The sequence below is a fragment of the Theropithecus gelada genome, chromosome 15 (genome assembly GCF_003255815.1).
Source record: "Theropithecus gelada isolate Dixy chromosome 15, Tgel_1.0, whole genome shotgun sequence".
NCBI lineage: Eukaryota > Metazoa > Chordata > Mammalia > Primates > Cercopithecidae > Theropithecus > Theropithecus gelada.
The window spans coordinates 107,541,337-107,560,198 of record NC_037683.1 but is presented as its reverse complement, the minus strand read 5'-3'; positions in this window follow the sequence as shown (position 1 = coordinate 107,560,198).

Below are 18,862 nucleotides of genomic sequence, written 5' to 3'. Positions count from 1 at the left end.
AACAGCAAAATTTTTGAATTTTTTTAAATTGATGAATGACATTTGCACATATTTATGGGGAACATGTGATACTTTGTTACATACATAGAATGTATAATGATAAAGTCAGGGTATTTATGGAGTCCCTCACCTTGAATATTTATCATTTCTATGTATCGGGAACATATTAATACATGTTCTCTTCCAACAATTTTGAAATATACAATAAATTGTTGTTAAATATAGTCGCTCTACTCTGCCATTGAACATTAGAACTTATTCCTTCTAACTATATGTTTGCACTCATTAAACAATCTCCCTTCATACCTCCCCCAACCTGCACACCCTTCACATTCTCTAGTATCTCTAATTCACTCTCTACTCCATGAGATCAACTTTTTTAGCTCCTACATATGAGTGAGTATATGTGATATTTGTCTTTCTGTGTCTGACTTATTTTACTTAACATAATGACCTGTAGTTGCATTCATGTTGCTGCAAATGGCATGATTTCATTCTTTCTTATGGCCAAATAGTATTTCGTGGTAAATATATACATTTTATTTATCCATTTATCCATTGATGGACACTTAGGTTGACTCCATATCTTTGCTACTGTGAGTAGTGCTACAATAAACATGAGGATGCAGGCATCCTTTTGATACGCTGATTTCTTTTCCTTTGAATAAAACGCCATTAGTGAAACTGCAGGATGAGGGAGTCTGTCTTGCAGACCCTGACCCAATGACAGATGAATAAAGTACACTGACACACAGATATTCTGCTTTGCTACTTCAGCCTAACGTCCAGGCCACTTAGTCGCAGCCATGGCCTTTATCAGTTAGCAAGACTTGCATTTATTCAGTAAAGATTAATTGACAAAGGTCGTGAGTAAACACCACTAGAGGGTAAATGACATTGTGGACTTCCTGAATAGAAAGCAATTAAGCACCCTCAGTAGATCAAAGGTCAGTCTTAGGACCACATGAGTAAACAAGCTAGTTAGGTAAACTACTCTACCTTCCTTTGTACCCACTTTAAGCTATTTACTCAAGGTATGGATTAGGTTGCCTTCAGTCATAACCTTATCCTGAGACTTCTGCAAAAACCTTCAGGCCTTCCAAGTTTGTGGCTTATAATTTTCCCCACTGTCCTGATTAAACCCCTACAGCAGGACCGAATGTTAATTCTATTTTAGTTTACTATAGAAATCATGTTGTTTTCCTTAGTAGCTGTACTAATTTACACTGCCACCAACAGTATAAAGAGTTTCTTTTTCTCCACATCCTTGCCACATCTGCTATTTTTGTCTTTTTATTAATAGCCATTCTGGGGTAAGGTGATACCTTCTTGTGGTTTTGATTTGTATTTCCCTGATGGCTACTGGTGTTGAGCTTTTTTTTTGTTGTTTTTTTGAGATGGAGTCTCACTCTGTCACCCAGGCTGGAGTGCAGTGGCATGATCTCAGCTCACTGCAACCTCTGCCTCCTGAGTTCAAGCGATTCTCCTGCCTCAGCCTCCTGAGTAGCTGGAATTACAGGCATGCACCACCACACCCGGCTAATTTTAGTATTTTTAGTAGAGATGGAGTTTCACCAGGTTGGCTAGGCTGATTTCAAACTCCTGACCTCATGTGATTTGCCTGCCTTGGCCTCCCAAAGTGCTGGGATTACAGGCATGAGCCACCACACATGGAACTTTTTTTTTTTTGAGGTGCAGTTTCGCTCTTGTTGCCCAGGTTGGGGGGCAATGGCACAATCTCAGCTCACCACAACCTCCCCATCCTGGGTTCAAGTGATTCTCCTGTCTCAGCCTCCCTAGTAGCTGGGATTGCAGGCATGCACCACCATGCCTGGCTAATTTTTTATTTTTAGTAGAGACGGGATTTCTCCATGTTGGTCAGGCTGGTCTTAAATTCCCAACCTCAGGTGATCCGCCCACCTCGGCCTCCCAAAGTGCTGGGATTACAGGTGTGAGCCACCACGCCTGGCCTGAGCATTTTTGTTTCCTGTACTTTGAGGTCTTTGCCATTAAGTATTTGCCTAGGCCAAAATGTCCTGAAGTTTTTCTCCTGCGTTTTTTCTAGTAGTTTTACAGTTTCAGTTCTTAGACCCCCTTAAGTCTTTAATCCATTTTGATTTGATTTTTGTGTATGGTGAGAGATAGCAGCTAGTTTCATTCTTCTCCATATAGTTATTCAGTTTTTGCAGCACCGTTTATTGAAGATACTCTCCTTTCCCCCATGTATGTTCTTGGAGCCTTTCTTGAAAATGAGTTGGCTCTGAATATGAGGATTTATTTCTGGGTTCTCTATTCTATTCCACTGATCTTTTTGTCTGTTTTTATATCAATACCACGCTATTTTGGATACTCTAGCATTGTAATATGTTTTGAAGGTAAGTAGTGTGATGCCTCCAGCTTTGTTCTTTTTGTGCAAAATTGCTTTGGCTATTTGGGCTCTTTATTGGTTCCATACAAATTTTAGTAATTTTCCTATTTTAGTGAAAAAAAATACATTAGTATTTTTATAGAAATGGCATTGAATTTGTAGATTGCTTTGGGCAGTACAGTCATTGTAATAATATTAGTTCTTCCAATCCATGAGCATGGGATGTTTTTCCATTTGTTTGTGTCCTCTTCAATTTATTTTATCGGTGTCTTGTAGTTTTCCTTGCAGAGTCTTTAACCTCATTAGTTAAACTTATTCCTAGGTATTTTGTTTTTTGTATCTATTTGAAATGGGATTGCCTTCTTTATTTATTTCTGATCTATTTCATTGTTGGTGTATAGAAAGGCAACTGGTTTTTGTATGTTAATTTTATATCCTGCAACTTTACTAAATTTACTGATGTGATATAAGAGATTTTTGGTGGAGTCTTTAGATTTTTATAAATATAAGATCATATCATCTGCAAAAAAGGACAATTTGACTTCCTCATTTATTTTCAGTAACAGCAGATGTAAGCAGGTGGCTGGGGGATACATGTGTCAGCTCTAGGTGGTGGCTGCAGGTGGGGTAGCCAGCAGGGCACTTGTAAATCTGTGGTGACCCTGCTGCTTGTGGGTGTCAGGATTGCTGCTCGTAGCTTGCACTTCAGCTCTGATAGCAGTAGCCAGCAGTGGTAATGGCTGTAGACATGGGAGGTCAATAGATCTCTGGAGATGTGAAAATGCAGGGACTGTTGGACTCCAGAGCAGGATGCAGTCTGGTGATGGCTGGACTCTCAAAATGGCTCCTTAGAGCTCAGGAGATACATGCAATGCAGCGTGGGCTCCCTCTCCGGAGCAATGCCATCACACAGTCTCCAGGCAGCTCCCTATGTAAGTCTTAGGGCCCACGAGGGTCAAGGGGCTCTCCTGTGGCTAGAATTGCAGGAGTTTGTGGTGGGAGTGTAGACCAATGGGGGTCTCTTACTTACCTTTTTCCCACATTGTGGAGTCTCTTTGAAGTTCCCAGCCAACCGTAGCCAAGCAGGCTACCTGTCTTCCCCTCTCGTTCCTTGCCTGAGGTGTTTCCTGTTACTTCTCTGTTGAATTCCAGTGTTCTTTTTTAGATTATCTATTTGAAGTGTGATTACGCACTATTTTATTAAGGAAGTGAATCTGCTGAATTTTATGCCTGTTTTGCTTGATTCAGTTACCAATGTGGATTATTTCTTTCCAATGGGAAGCTATTTGAGTGCACATAATTACTACACCACATTTCTTATGTGGCCTCAGGCAATTTTCATCAGGAACAGCATTAAGCTAGTGAAGAGATAACAGTGTTCTTTTCATTGCCTTCCTCTGGGTAAACCGATTTGCTCGTGACTAAATGGTTTTCACTGGTTTCTCTATACAGACACTTTTCTACAAATTATGCATGATGCTAGGTATAGTCCAAAACCAGACAAAAGCAGCAGGCTATAATTTGTTCACTCATAATTTGCATTTCACTGCATAAAGTGATTTTAACTGCATCAACATTTTTTCATTCAGAGTGAACAACTAGATTCTCAAAGTTGAAATGCCTGAGCCCCTGACTCCAAGGAAATTTAACACCATTTCTTCAAGTTTCAATATTTTGACTTTTTTTGTCCTTAAGTCTTAAATAGCAACTTGATATGCTACAAAATAAGTGTTTGAAATGTATACCCACCAAAAACATACTGAAAGTATCTGAATTATGTCCAGTCTTTCTCCTCCACCCCTCATTTTCTATACCAAGGTAGCAACGTAAGGTGAGACTTTAAAGAACAAAAGAAATTGGACCAAGAAGAAAAGAAAAGGAAGCTGAATGCTTGAGTTTACTGTTTGTAAACCACATGTTACCCTAATTTGGTATTTGGCAAAAGCACATCGAAAGCCCATTTCATTTGGCTTTTTCCTTCCCTTGGTGCGTGGATAAGTCCACTTCCACCCGCAGGCTTTCTGTGTGTGTGTGCACGTGTGTGCACATGTGCTGGAACTTTGGCTTTTTTCTCTCTTTTGACTGATTTTTCTCTTCCTACTCTATTCATAACTTTTACTTCTTACAATTTTTAGTTCAGACACTAACAGAATAAGAAATCCTTGAAGATCTCTTAACTCAACCTTTTCATTTTGAAGATGAAAATATTGAATATTATTGACATGCCTGACTCAGTGAGAAATTTTCTTGATTTTTTTTCTAAAAGGCCAGTATCTGAAATGCTGCTCTGAATAGTACATTTCTCCCCTCATTGATTCACGAAGCTCCCTTTATCAAATATCCTAGTCTGTTTTAAAACTCTCCATCATGTTTTAATAAATTATCTATCTATCCTTGTTCCTTATCATACTGTTTTAACAATAACATTTTAATCACAGGAATCTTTTCCTCCAATCTTATCTGTGCAATTTATGCTTGCTGTTTACCTGGTGGTATATTTTCAAGTCAATTTTTCAAGTAGTGAAAAAAAGTCCAATTGAAATTATTATTGGAATCAAAATTACACATGTTTTTTTAAAGAAATTCAATATGGTCAGGCACGGTGGTGCATGCCTGTAATCCCAGCACTTTGGGAGGCTGAGGCAGACGATCACTTGAGGTCAGAAGTTCAAGACCAGCCTGCCCAACATGGTGAAACCCCGTCTCCACTAAAAATACAAAAATTAAGGCTTGGTGATGCATACCTGTAAACTCAGCTACTAGGGAAGTTAAGGTAGGAGAATTGCTTGAGCCCAGGAGGCAGAGTTTGCAGTGAGCAGAGATCATGCCACTGCACTCCAGCCTGGGTGACAGAGCGAGACTCCAGCTTAAAAAAAAAAAAAATCAATCTTTGCCATGTTTAGTTAGTTAGTGCTGAACTCTGGGGAAGGCAGACTCACATTTCCTCAAGGTTTTCTATTTGTCCCAGATGAACTCAGTGTCAAATATGAAAAGGTATCTTTCCAAGGGCTGTTAAGAGAGTCTCGTTTACTGTGTAAACAAGGACAGAAGGCATCAAAGCCAGAATGCCATTATTCCTTGGCTTCTGAACGTTGGAGTGGAACTGCTTGCCCCATGATTACTATTAGCATTAAAATATTGGTTGGATTGTCCCATGGACATGAAAGTTTACAGCAAAGAGTGATTTTTCCAGAAGAGGAGCTGCAACAGTATTTGAGTTCGGCTTCTACCTCCTTAATTTTCTGAGGTTTCCTCAGGGAAGACCCCAGTGATTGGCAGAGTGGGTGGGATTTAGAAGGCTTTTTCAGGGTTTTGATTAGTCTGAATTTTTTTTCCAGCTCCCTCAGAGATTTATTTTGAAGTGTCCCTGCCATGACTTTTCTGACTGCCTGTGTGGCTTTCAAAGCTGCCCACCAAGTGTTTAGGGGTGAGTCATTTCCCCACGGGTAGGAGGGTAAGAAGAGTCTCCAGCCCCCACGAGGAGGGTCAAGAGAGCGAACACGAGAGAGGACTTGGTCCTTACCAGAGGTGGCCTCCAGAAAAGTGAGGTGTTCCAGTGATCATTCCCTGACCGATGACTTCCTGAGCTAGCTATTTTCTCCAGTAAACAAAGTCTACATGAGATATCATAGGAAATGAATTTCAGACTTTCTTCCACCAAACATTTCTTTTATTGTTTTCCAGGAACATTTGCATTGTTTTACCCTGATCTCATCTGTTCACTATTTGTGATTTTTTTTCAAGCCTCAGTTCACCTTTTTTTTTTTTTGAATGGAGTCTCATTCTGCAGCCCAGGCTGGAGTGCAGTGTTGTGATCTCGGCTCACTGCAAACTCCGCCTCCCGGGTTCAAGCGATTGACCTGCCTCAGCCTCCTGAGAAGCTGGGATTACACCCGGCTAATTTTTGTATTTTTAGTAGAGACTAGGTTCCACCATGTTGGCCAGGCTGGTCTCGAATTCCTGACCTTGTGATCCGCCCACCTCGGCCTCCCAAAGTGTTGGGATTATAGGCATGAGCCACCATGCCTGGCCCACCATTTTTTCATGTCCCCTTCTAGTCCTTTGAGATAATGCTTTCAGAATTTTGCCATTCTGCTGTGAGACCTGTTGTCTATTTGCATGAGAATAATTCCATGTGGAGGAGGTGACGGCCCAGTTGTTTGGTTTGGAGAAGCCCATGACTGCTCATTCTTCTGAGGCCCTGCCTGCACCAGGTGTATGGAATACCTTCATGTGACATGTACAGCTCTTCCAGCTGAGCATAAAAGCAGGCACCTCACCCTTTTATCAAATAATCGACTCAGAACTTTAATCAAGACAGATACAAGTATCTTAAGACCTGAATTTATTTTCTTTAATTTATTAGGTGTTGTGTTTTGTTTTGTGTACTAATTGCAATGTATAATTAAGGAACAGCGTAGGGTTGGCTAACATAGAAGGTGGTTAAACTCTCGTGCAGAATACCCTCTCAGTAAACTTTTAAAGGGCATGGGTTGTTGTTGAGCGATATAGAGAAAAGTCCTGACCTTTGATTCCTATTACTGCTTCTCATCTCTTGCTCTTATTTACTGTTTTGGGCTCTTCATGAAAGGGATTTTTTTCTAGTCCTCCCCAACTCTTGCTCATGGATAATTCAATAATAGTTAAGTCCGAAATGTCTTAAATGAGAAAAGTTTATTCCTATTTAGATTTCTAATTACTCCACAGAATTTGAATTCCACATAATTTGAGATTGCTTTAAGAGTTCACTAATATCCAGTGCTGGAGTGCTCTCTCATCACTAGTTATAGGGCACTAAATGTCAAATGTTCATCTGGTAATTTATGTTCTTATTTCACAACTTTCCTTAATTGCTTTTTACATAAATCAGAGAAATGGTGATTAAAGTATTGCAGGCTTTGGCACATATCATCAGCTTGTAATATCTTCTGATACAGCGTTAAGTGCTTGGCTAACAGACCTACATCTGCATAGAGGTCTATGATAAATTTAAATTTTTCCAATACTCTTGATTTTTAAAGATTTCTTGGTGAATATTGACGCTTAGCTACAGGATATTTTAGCAACACTTTGTCCAATCATGCTCTCCCAATCCGATGGGGCTTTGATTTGAATTTAATCTTATTATAACGTCTTGCAACTTATTCAAGTCTACTTTTATTGGTGTCTGTAAAGGTTTATGGTTTATGTCATGAAAGCTCCTGTATTTTTTTTCTTTTGGATTTTTAGTTACTGTACTATTGCAAATGGGATTCACCACCAGCAGCATCTTGGTTTTTTAACCTGGCTTTGCTGTGACCAGCATCTAGTTATAGACATACAATAACGTATAAAAACCACGACCTGTTTCTATGTTTGAAACTTCTGTTTAAGCAATCAGCAAGCCAGAAAGTACCATGACTACTATTTGCTAAGAATCCTGTGCTAGGAGCAATGCCCAACATTTAAAACTTCCCTAAGGACACACTGAATCGAGGCTTAAGATCCCTGTTATCTCGCCCCAAGACCCCAAGAGCCATTGTCACATATGTGGGTCCTCCTGGAAAAGCAACCCAGGAAGGCAGTGAAAACCTGTCCAGTGGTTCCAGCCTGCCACTGACCATGACAGAGCTGCTTTCACCTTTACAGATCCCATGTGGTTACCCTAAACATGCAACTAGGAAACCATATGAATTCCTTGCTCACCAGGTACTTCATGCATGATCAGAACAGTCCAGCCGGCCAACTTGCTGCCCCTCCAACACAGGGAGAGAGAAATGAACAGAAATCTAGGCAAGAATCCGTGGCCACTCTTTTCTTTGGCTGGAGCCATGACAATATTGATAGTTTTGCTATAGCCATCAGGAAGGAGAAAAATTGCTTTAGCTTGTCCCCAGGTCGTAGCATGGAAAATAAAATAATTTTGAACCACAGAGGAGTGGACCGATTCAGGTCCTCACAATCTTTTACAGGTCAACATTTTCTTAAGAGGGAGACTCCTTCACTCATTTTTTTTTTTTTTTTTTTTTTTTGAGATGGTGTCTCACTCTGTCACCCAAGCTGGAGTGCAGTGGAATGATCTTAGCTAACTGCAACCTCTGTCTTCTGAGTTCAAGCGATTCTCCTGCCTCAGCTTCCTGAGTAGCTGGAATTACAGGCATGGGCCACCACACTGGGCGAATTTTTTTGTATTTTTGGTAGAGACGGGGTTTCACCATGTTGACCAGGCTGGTCTCAAACTCCTGACCTCAAGTGATCTGCCTGCCTTGATCTCCCAAAGTGCTGGGATTACAGGCATGAGCCACTGTGCCCAGCCCCTTCACTCATTCTTGAAATAAGACTATGGATTTCAGAATGGTCAGGCTCCTTCAGCAGTGTGAGAACTAGGCCTACGGGATGTCACTAGTCTCTTATTCTTCTGACTGGAACTATGAATGAGCCTGATGTTCTCATCAACCCCACAGCAAGTTCCACATAGATTTAGCTAGCAGGAAGAGCCATTTTATTCTGAAGGGGCTGGTCCAGTTTGCAAGTGTTTCCAAGCTTTCCAAAATTATCCTGTTTTACACTTATTACAGAAAACACTTCAAATGTTATTTATATATTGTTTTCTATTTCTGCAAATTTTCATACATACAGAAGCTTTTTAACACTGTTGACCAGTACCTGCACTCAGGGATTTTATTCGTAACTGTGTTTTTTAGTGACAAGTTTCCATCTCTTAACAAGGACCTCAAAGGAGGCAGAAAGAACCACTCCCCACTGACCTGAGGGACAAAAGGGAAAGAGAGAGAGAGAGAGGGAGGGAAATGACTCACAAAAAGCATGCTGGTGTCTCTTCACAACTATGTCTAAGCTCAACCATGTGGCTTTGCCTTTTTTTCTCGTAACAGTTTCTTTCACAGAGCAGAAGTTTTAATTTCGATTAAGTCCAGCTTACCTATTTTCTCCCCTCATGGATTATGCTTTCAATGTAGCATCAAAAACTCATCGTCAAATCAAATCCAAAATCATGTAAATTTTCCCCTATGTTATCTTCTGGAAGTTTTTTACTGTTATGTTTTACATTTAGATCTATGACCCATTTTGAGTTCAGTTTGTGAAGGGTGTAAGGTCTTTGTCTAGATCCTTTTTTTTTTTTTCATTTGCATGTGATATCCAGTTGTTCCACCACCATTTGTTAAAAAGACTGTACCTTTGGGCCAGGCACAGTGGCTCACACTTGCAATCCCAGCACTTTGGGAGGCCGAGGCGGGCTGATCACCTGAGGTCATGAGTTTAAGACAAGCCTGGCCAACAAGGTGAAACCCTATGTCTACTAAAAATACAAAAATTAGCCAGACATGGTGGCAGGAACCTGTAATTCCAGCTACTCAGGAGGCTGAGGCAGGAGAATTGTTCAAACCTGGAAGGTAGAGGTTGTAGTAACCTGAGACCATGCCATTGCACTATGGCCTGGGCAATAAGAGCAAAACTACATCTAAAAAAAAAAGAAAAGGAAAAAGAAAAAAAAGACTGTCCCTTTATCCATTGAACTGCGTTTCTTCTTTGTCAAAAATCAGGTGACTAGGCCAGATGTGGTGACTCACACCTGTAATCCCAGCAGTTTGGGTGGCTGAGGCAGGTGTATCCCGAGGTCAAGAGATCAAGACCATCCTGGCCAACATGGTGAAACCCCATCTCTACTAAAAATGCAAAAATTAGCTGGGCATGGTGGTGCATGCCTGTAATCCCAGCTACTCAAGAGGCTGAGATAGAAGAATTGCTTGAACCAGGGAGGCAGAGATTGCAGTGAGCCAAGATCATGCCACTACACTCCAGCCTGGTGATAGACTGAGACTGTGTCTCAAAAAAAAAAAAAAAAGAAAAGAAAAGAAGAAGAAAAAGTACATAATGTGCCTAGAAACAAAATGAGCACAAATAAATGTTAGTGCCTGCCCCTCATGGTAACGATATTTTTGGTGTGACAAATACTGGGGTGATTATGGGGACATTAGAGCAGTCTCCTTGAAGTCAAGGCTATTCTGGAATACTGGGGTCTCTGCAAACCCTTTCTGCTTTCTCCTCTCTCTGCTCTCAAGCTCTCTCTACAACACGAATAGCTTGATTTCTTTTACGTGCATAATTTCAAAATGTATTTCATTTCTCTACCTGCTCTGTTTGTTAGAGCCTTTTGCAAATGTAATCAACTTAAAAGAGGTCTGGCATGTGTCATCCTGGGCTGTATCCCATACAAATAACTCTCTTTGTGAAACTGTGAGCACCTCCAATCACCTGAATCTTATTCTCATGATCATCCTTTTAAACGCCCTGGCTGTGCTGCTGAAAATTGCAGCTCTGAAAGACATACTCAAAATCCCTGCCCAAGAAAACAGTGCATCATTGGGCTTGCACAAAATAAAATCTTTGGGTGCTGAACCCTTGCACTTAATATTCCTCAATAGCTGGCTGAAGGGAACACACCCAGAGGTAATTTGCATTTACCTCCTGAATAAACTTTCTAATCAAAAGTACTTTGGAATGAAGCATGTTGAAATACGCTGCATTTGCAGTGGGTGGGGTTGATTTATTCATCTTCCCATGCAGTGTATGTTGCTTATGCAGTGCTTTATGGCAATCACAGGTTTGACTGTTCTATTTTTCTCTAACCAATGCTCTAGTGGGCTGCTTGCTTTTTATTATCACAGTGCTCAGAGCTGCAGGGTTCACTGTTTCTATGATTGCTGTCTTGGGGATTAGAATGGCTTTTCTTTTGGTTATTAGTATTGCAGAAGAAACCAATTATCAAATATGAAGTAATCTTGTGGTGATCTTCTCAAATGCCAACCTCATGAAGACCTCAACTAGGAGGTCATTCCTAACACCACATGCAGATTTCCTCAACCTTTACCACTCAGAGGACCCATGACTCACACAACAGAGCATTGACTCATATGGGAGTGTGCTCTAAAGGCAGATTCACACGCCCCACCCAGGGCGACTGAAGTACAAGGTACATTTTACAGGATCTGCAGCTGCTTTGTGCACATTAATGCCCGAGTGGCACCATCCTCAGCCACCCTGGGGTTTGGGAGTCTTTTGAGGCCTTACTCCAGTGCTTCCACAAACAGGATCCCATTCAATACAGCAACCTAGTGGCAGCTGCTATCCTCATCTCACATGGTGGGAAAAGAAGGCTCAGCAAACCCATGTGAATGGTGGAGTTTGTTGGGAACAGGCCCCCCAGAATCTGGCCATTAACTGGCCCCAAACTGGCCATAAACAAAATCCCTGCAACACTGTGACATGTTCATGATGGCCATAATGCCCATGCTGGAAGGTTGTGGGTTTACTGGAATGAGGGCAAGGGACACCTGACCCACGCAGGGTGGAAAACCGCTTAAAGGTGTTCTTAAACCACAAACGATAGCATGAGCACTCTGTGCCTTAAGGACATGTTCCTCCTACAGATAACTAGCCAGAGCCTATTGCTTTATTTCAGCCCATCCCTTGGTTTCCCATAAGGGATACTTTTAGTTAATCTAATATCTAAAGAAACAATGCTAATGACTGACTTGCTGTTAATAAATATGTGGGTAAATCTCTGTTCGGAGCTCTCAGCTCTGAAGGCTGAGACCCCTGATTTCCCACTTCACACCTCTATATTTCTGTGTATGTGTCTTTAATTCCTCTAGCACTGCTGGGTTGGGGTCTCCCCAACTGAGCTGGTCTCAGCAAGTGGCGCCCAATGTGGGTCTCAAATCCAGGTAGAAGGGTTGCCATAGTGACAGTTGGAGAACTTGGAACTAAGCTGGAGGACACCCGAGTACTCTTAAAGCAATCCCTGTGTTGAGTAAGAGGGGGAGTTTGGAAGCATCAGGGTAACAACGGGACAAGTGTGGGTTCTGGTTTGTTCCACCTTGGAACTTTTTCACACTAATGATGAGGGGTAAGGAGAGTATAACAAAATAACAGAAGAGGTTACAGAGCAGGTTTATTTGCCAGCTAAAGCTAAAGCAGCAAAGGAGGGAGAGGTTCATCCCTACCCTTCTGCACCCCCTCATTATTATTTTGAAAAAAAAAAAAGAGTGGCCTGACCCTCCAGATCTTTCTTTTCTGGAGGACACTGGGGAAAAGTAGTGGCCCCAGTGACTGTTCAAGCAGTGCCTCAAGTGACTGCTCTCAGTTCTATTCAGGCAGGAATTCAGCAAGCTAGACACGAGGATGATTTAGAGGCTTGGCAGTTCACTGTTAGACTACACCCCCCAGATCAACAGGGACATGTTATAGCTACATTTGAGCCTTTTCCTTTTAAATTACTCAAAGAATTTAAACAAGCTATTAATCAGTATGGACAAGATTCTCCTTTTGTAATGGGACTGTTAAAGAATGTTGCTGTTTCCAGTTGGATGATTCCTACTGACTGGGATGCTCCTACTTGAGCTTGTCTAACTCCTTCTCGGTTTTTACAATTTAAAACTTGGTGGGCAGATGAAGCTTCCATTCAGGCTGCTTGCAATACCCAGGCCCAACCTCAAATTAATATAACTGCAAACCAACTTTTGGGGGTTGGTGGCTGGGCTGGTTTAGATGCACAAGTGGTCATGCAGGATGATGCCATAGAACAGCTTAGAGGAGTGTGCATTAGAGCTTGGGAAAAAATCACTTCATGTGGAGAACAATATCCTTCCTTTAGTGCTATAAATCAGAGACCAAAAGAGCCATACATGGATTTTATAGCTTGGTTACAGGAGTCTCTTAAAAAGGTGATTGCAGATTCGGCTGCTCAGGATATAGTATTGCAGTTATTAGCTTTCAACAATGCTAATCCTGATTGCCAGGCTGCTCTGCAACCTATCAGAGGGAAAGCACATTTAGTTGATTATATCAAGGCCTGTGATGGTATTGGAGATAATCTGCATAAGGCTACTCTGCTAGCACAGGCAATGGCAGGACTGAGAGTGGATAAAGGAAATACTCCATTACCTGGAGCTTGTTTTAACTGTGGGAAGCATGGTCATACTAAAAAAGAGTGTAGAAAAAAATCAGTGAGTCAGGCCGCCAGATAGGGGAGAAAAGAAAACTGCTGAGTCCGAAATATGTCCAATTTGTAAAAAAGGAAAACACTGGGCTAATCAGTGTCACTCTAAGTTTGATCAAGGTGGGGACCCAATTTCAGGAAATGCCATGAGGGATGTGTCCCAGGCCCCATTCCAAACAGGGGCATTTCCAGCTCAGACCATTCCCTCACCCCTGTACAATGTCTGTCCCCTGCCACAGTCAGTAGTGCCGCATCAGATTTATGTTGTGCAAAAACTGTGAGTCTTCTGCCTGGGGAACCTCCACGAAAGGTCCCAACAGGAGTCTGTGGACCCTTGCCAGTAGGGATGATAGGATTACTTTTAAGAAGGTCTAATTTAACTTTAAAAGAGGTACAAATACATACAGGAGTCATTGATTCAGATTATAATGGGGAAATTCGAATTGTTGTATCTACTTCTGTTCCCTGGAAGGCAGAGCCAGGAGAGCACATAGCACAGCTCCTGATTGTGCCATTATGTGGAAATGGGAAAAAGTGAAATTAAATGAACAGGAGGATTTGGAAGCACAAATAAACAAGACAAAGCAGCTTATCGGGTAAGTCAAACTACTGATAAATGTCCTACCTGTGAAATAACTATTCAGGGAAAGAAATTTAAAGGTTTGGTAGATATAGGAGCAGACATTTAGATCATTTCTCTATAGCACTAACCTTCTGCATGGCCAATTCAACCTGCTTAATTTAACATAGCTGGAGTTGGTAAAGCCCCTGAAGTATATCAAAGTAGCTATATTTTGCATTGTGAAGGGCCTGATAGACAACCTGGGACTCTTCAACCAATTATAACTTCTGTATCTATGAATTTATGGGGGAGAGATTTATTACAATAGTGGGGAGTACAAGTTCTAGTTCCAGAACAATTATATAGCCCTCAAAGTCAACATATAATGCATGAAATGGGGTATGTCCCTGGTATAGGACTAGAAAAAAATTTGCAAGCTTTGAAAGAACTGCCTCAAGCAGAAAGACAAAGTTCCTGCCAAAGATTAGAGTATCATTTTTGGTGGTGGCCATTGTTAAGCCTCCAGAACCTATACCTTTAAAATGGTTAACAGATAAGCCAATTTGGATAGAACAATGGCCACTAAGTAAAGAGAAACTGGAGGCTTTAGAGAAATTATTTCCTGAACAATTAGAAAATGGGCACATAGCTCCAACGTTTTCCCCTTGGAATTCTCCAGTTTTCATAATTAAGAAAAAAGTCAGGTAAATGGATAATGTTAACTGACTTAAAAGCCATCAATTCAGTTATAGAATCTATGGGAGCATTACAGCCAGGATTGCCTTCTCCTGCTATAATTCCAAAAAATTGGCCTTTAATAGTCATAGATTTAAAAGATTGTTTCTTTACTATCTCCTTAGTTGAGCAAGACTGTGAACGGTTTGCATTTACAATTCCTGTGGTAAACAACCTGCAGTCTGCTAAGCATTTTCATTGTTTTACAGATGGGTCTAGTAATGGTAAAGCTTCTTATTCTGCTTCGAAAGGTAAAGTTTTCCAGATGCCCTATACTTCAGCTCCAAAAGCAGAACTTGTAGCTGTAATTGAGGTATTGACTGCTTTTGATATGCCTTTTAATGTGATTTCTGATTCTTCATATGTGGTTCATTCCACACAGTTAATTTAAAATGCTCAGTTACTATTTCATACAGATAAATAACTAATGACAAAAACAAAAAAGGGGGAGAATAGGGATTATGGGACAGCCCATACACAACTGAATCTAGCATTATTAACTTTAAATTTTTTGAGCCTGCCCAAAGGCCAGATGTTATCAGCAGCTGAACAGCATCTACAGAAACCAGCTGCAAAGACAGAAGCAGAACAACTGGGTTGGTGGAGAGATCCGATAACAAAAAGTTGGGAAATAGGTAAAATAATAACTTGGGGTAGAGGTTATGCTTGTTTCTCCAGGCCAAAATCAACAACCAATTTGGATATCATCAAGACACCTGAAACCTTATTATGAGCCAGATGCTGAGGAAGAGATTCCAGGAGGATCCCAAGGACCCCCTGGTTGAAGCCATGTTGAGACTGATGCTGAGGAGGACCCCAACTGCCACGACCAACACCCATTGAACACAGCCACCCACCTGGGGTCAGATCAAGAAGCTATCACAGATGGCAGAAGAAAACCTGAGGAAAGCGGGACAACCAGTCACAATGAGTAATTGAATGGTAGCTATGATAGCGGTGATCACCACTGCCATGAGTATTCCTTCAACAAGGGCTGACACAGAGAGCAATGATACTCGTTGGGCATATTTATCAATCTTGGCTGGTAATAATGCCTGGATGTAATCACTCTATGACACAGTTACACATGTTTTCCGATCTCAGTATGTACTATAACAAATCTGCTCCTATAATTGAGGCATACCACCCTCAAAAACCTATTTGTAAACAAAATTGAACCTGGCCAGAAAGAATGAACATATTTGTTTAGGAGGATTGCATTGCAGAACAGGCAGAGGTGCTGCACAATGATTCCTATGGAATCATTAATTGATCCCCTAAGGGGATGGTTAGCTTGAATTGCACCTCTCAGTCTGCATGCCATGGCCACACTATGTTCAGATGATCTGAACAAAACGGTCAGATGGTAGAAATGATAAGAAGTACGGCAAGAGTTCCTATTATCTGGAACTACGGAGCTATAGTGGCACCTCAACCTCAAATGATATGGCCCGCTCTAGAAGCTAAACACAAGGATTTGTAGAAACTATTAATAGTTCTTAATAAGATCAAAATTCGGGAAAGAATAAAAAAGCATCTAGAAAGACACTCTACAAACTTGTTTTTGGATATTGCAAAATTAAAAGAACAAATATTTAAAGCATCCCAGGCACACCTGACTTTAATGCCAGGGACTGGAGTGCTTAAAAGAGCTGCAGACAGATTAGCAGCTAGTAACCCAGTAAAATGGATAAACACACTTGGAAGTTCTGTGATTTCAATGATGATTGTGCTTTTAATCTGTGTTGTCTTTGTATAGTCTGCAGATGCAGATCCTGACTCCTGCGAGAAGTAGCTCACTATGACAAAGCTGCCTTTGCTTTTATCACTTTGAAAATCAAAGAAGAGGGAGGAGTTCATTGGCTTTGGTCAAAGACTAGGATCACCTACAAAAGGCGGACCCCTTGCCGCTGGATTAACATGGTTCCATTGTGACATGTTTTCAGAATCCTGCACATTGCCATTATGGAGGGTTGCTGTGTCTATCACTGCGAGAATTTGGTTACCATCTTTCTCCCCAACCATACTAGAACCCTATGAGCCCCAGGGTTCAAACTCCAGGGTGGCTGAGAACCCTAGCCGTACGGGGTGGCAGCACTGACTCTGGGAGGAATCGGAATTCAGCCCAGGCCTCTGAGGGACTCTCCATCCTGCCTGTGCACCAGAAAAAAAAAAACCCTGATTGTTTTAAATCAGTTGCTTAGTTCCCTTTGACCCACTGACTTAGAATCTCCTGGGCCCACGGTCCTGGTGCCTGTTTTGTTATAAAGTTCCCAGCCTTATGCAGCCAGGCTAGGGGCCTGCGTGCAAAACAGTCACCCCATCCAGCCACTCACTGGGCCCTAGGAAAAAATGAGATGTCAAGCAGCTGCTAACGTTGATTTGGCAGCTAACACTGTGGCTGTGCTCTGTAAGTGTCTTAGGTTGCTTGTGCATGATTTCAATGCCAGTCCCTTCAAGATGGAACCCCTGATCTTTCCCCATTAACCTGATCCTCGTCTCATGGTCCTTGACTCTGCAAATGGCACCAGCCTATGCAGTGTGGAAGACAGACACCTAAGAATGCTCTGTAATGTTCTCTTCCTTTTCTCTCATATTCAACCCATCTCTAAGCTACTACCTGTCAATTTTACCTCCTAAGTGTCTCTCCAACATATCCACCTGGTGTCCATCATCACCATAGCTACTGACCTCTTCCAGGCTACAATCTACAATCCTCTTGTTTGGACTCCTGCAGGAGCCTTTGAATTCTCTCTACATTCATTCTGACCCCTCCAATCCATTCTCCACACTGCGGTAGGCAGCATCTCCGCTGGCACCCAGACATTCCCACCCCCTGGCATTCACTCCCTGGTACAATCTCCTCCTGAGTGTGGGCCGCATCAGGTGACTTGTTTCTATGAATAGAATATTGTAAAAGTGACAGAATGCCACATTTCAGATTAGGTTACAAAAAGAATGTTTTCTCTCTCTCCTGCCTTCCCCATTCTGGGGGAATCAAATTGCCATGTTGTGAGAAGCCTTAGGGAGAGGCCCATGAGACAATGAAGAAATGCCTCCAGCTGGCAGTGAGCAAAGGCCTGAGGTCTGCCAACAGCCACTTGGTGACCTTGGATATGAATCCTCTCCCCAGGCAATCCTTGAGATAGCTGCAGCTCCCACTGACACTGGATTGTAACCTTGTGGGAGACCGAGAGTCAGAGGACCCAGCTAAGCCATGACCAAGTTCCTAGCCCAAAGAACCGTGAGATGATAATATAAGTTGTTCTATGCCACTACCCTTTGGGGTAATTTGTTACACAGCAATAGAGAACTGATACACCTATTATACCACACTCTTCTTTACTTCAAGACCACCCAGCCTTTAAGAATAAAGACTAAAACCCTTGACACCTAAGGGCCTTTGTGACCTGGACTCTGCTGACCTCTGCACCTCACCTGGCACAAGGCTCCCCTACTTTCAGGGTTCCAGACATCTCATCTTCTGGCAGGTCCTTGAAGAAGTTTAGCTTCCTCTGGACAGAGGGCCTTTGCACAGGTCCCTCTGCTTCAGATCCCTTCGACCCAATTTCAGGAAACGCCATGAGGGGTGTGTCCCAGGCCCCATTCCAAACAGGGCCATTTCCAGCTCAGACCATTCCCTCACCCCTGTACAGTGTCTGTCCACTGCCACAGTCAGTAGTGCCGCATCAGATTTATGCTGTGCAAAAACTGTGAGTCTTCTGCCTGGGGAACTTCCACAAAAGGTCCCAACAGGAGTCTGTGGACCCTTGCCAGCAGGGACGATAGGATTACTTTTAAGAAGGTTAATTTAACTTTAAAAGAGGTACAAATACATACAGGAGTCATTGATTCAGATTATAATGGGGAAGACCCTGTCTCAAAAATAAATAAATAATAAATAATAAAAACCCCAAGCTAGGAAGAACCTGGAGACTGAATACTCCTCAAGTGAAACACAATCTCTACAGAACATTCTTCTTCTTCTTCTTCTTTTTTTTTTTTTGGAGACAAGGTATTGCAATGTTGCCCATGCGGGAGTGCAGTGGCTATTCACAGGTGCGACCACAGGACACTATGGCTTTAAACTCCTGGGCTCAGGTGATCCTCCTGCCTCAGCCTCCCAAGTATTTGGAACAACAGGCATGCACCACCATGCCTGACTCAGAACCTTATTCTTAAAGGTATTATCCAGGAA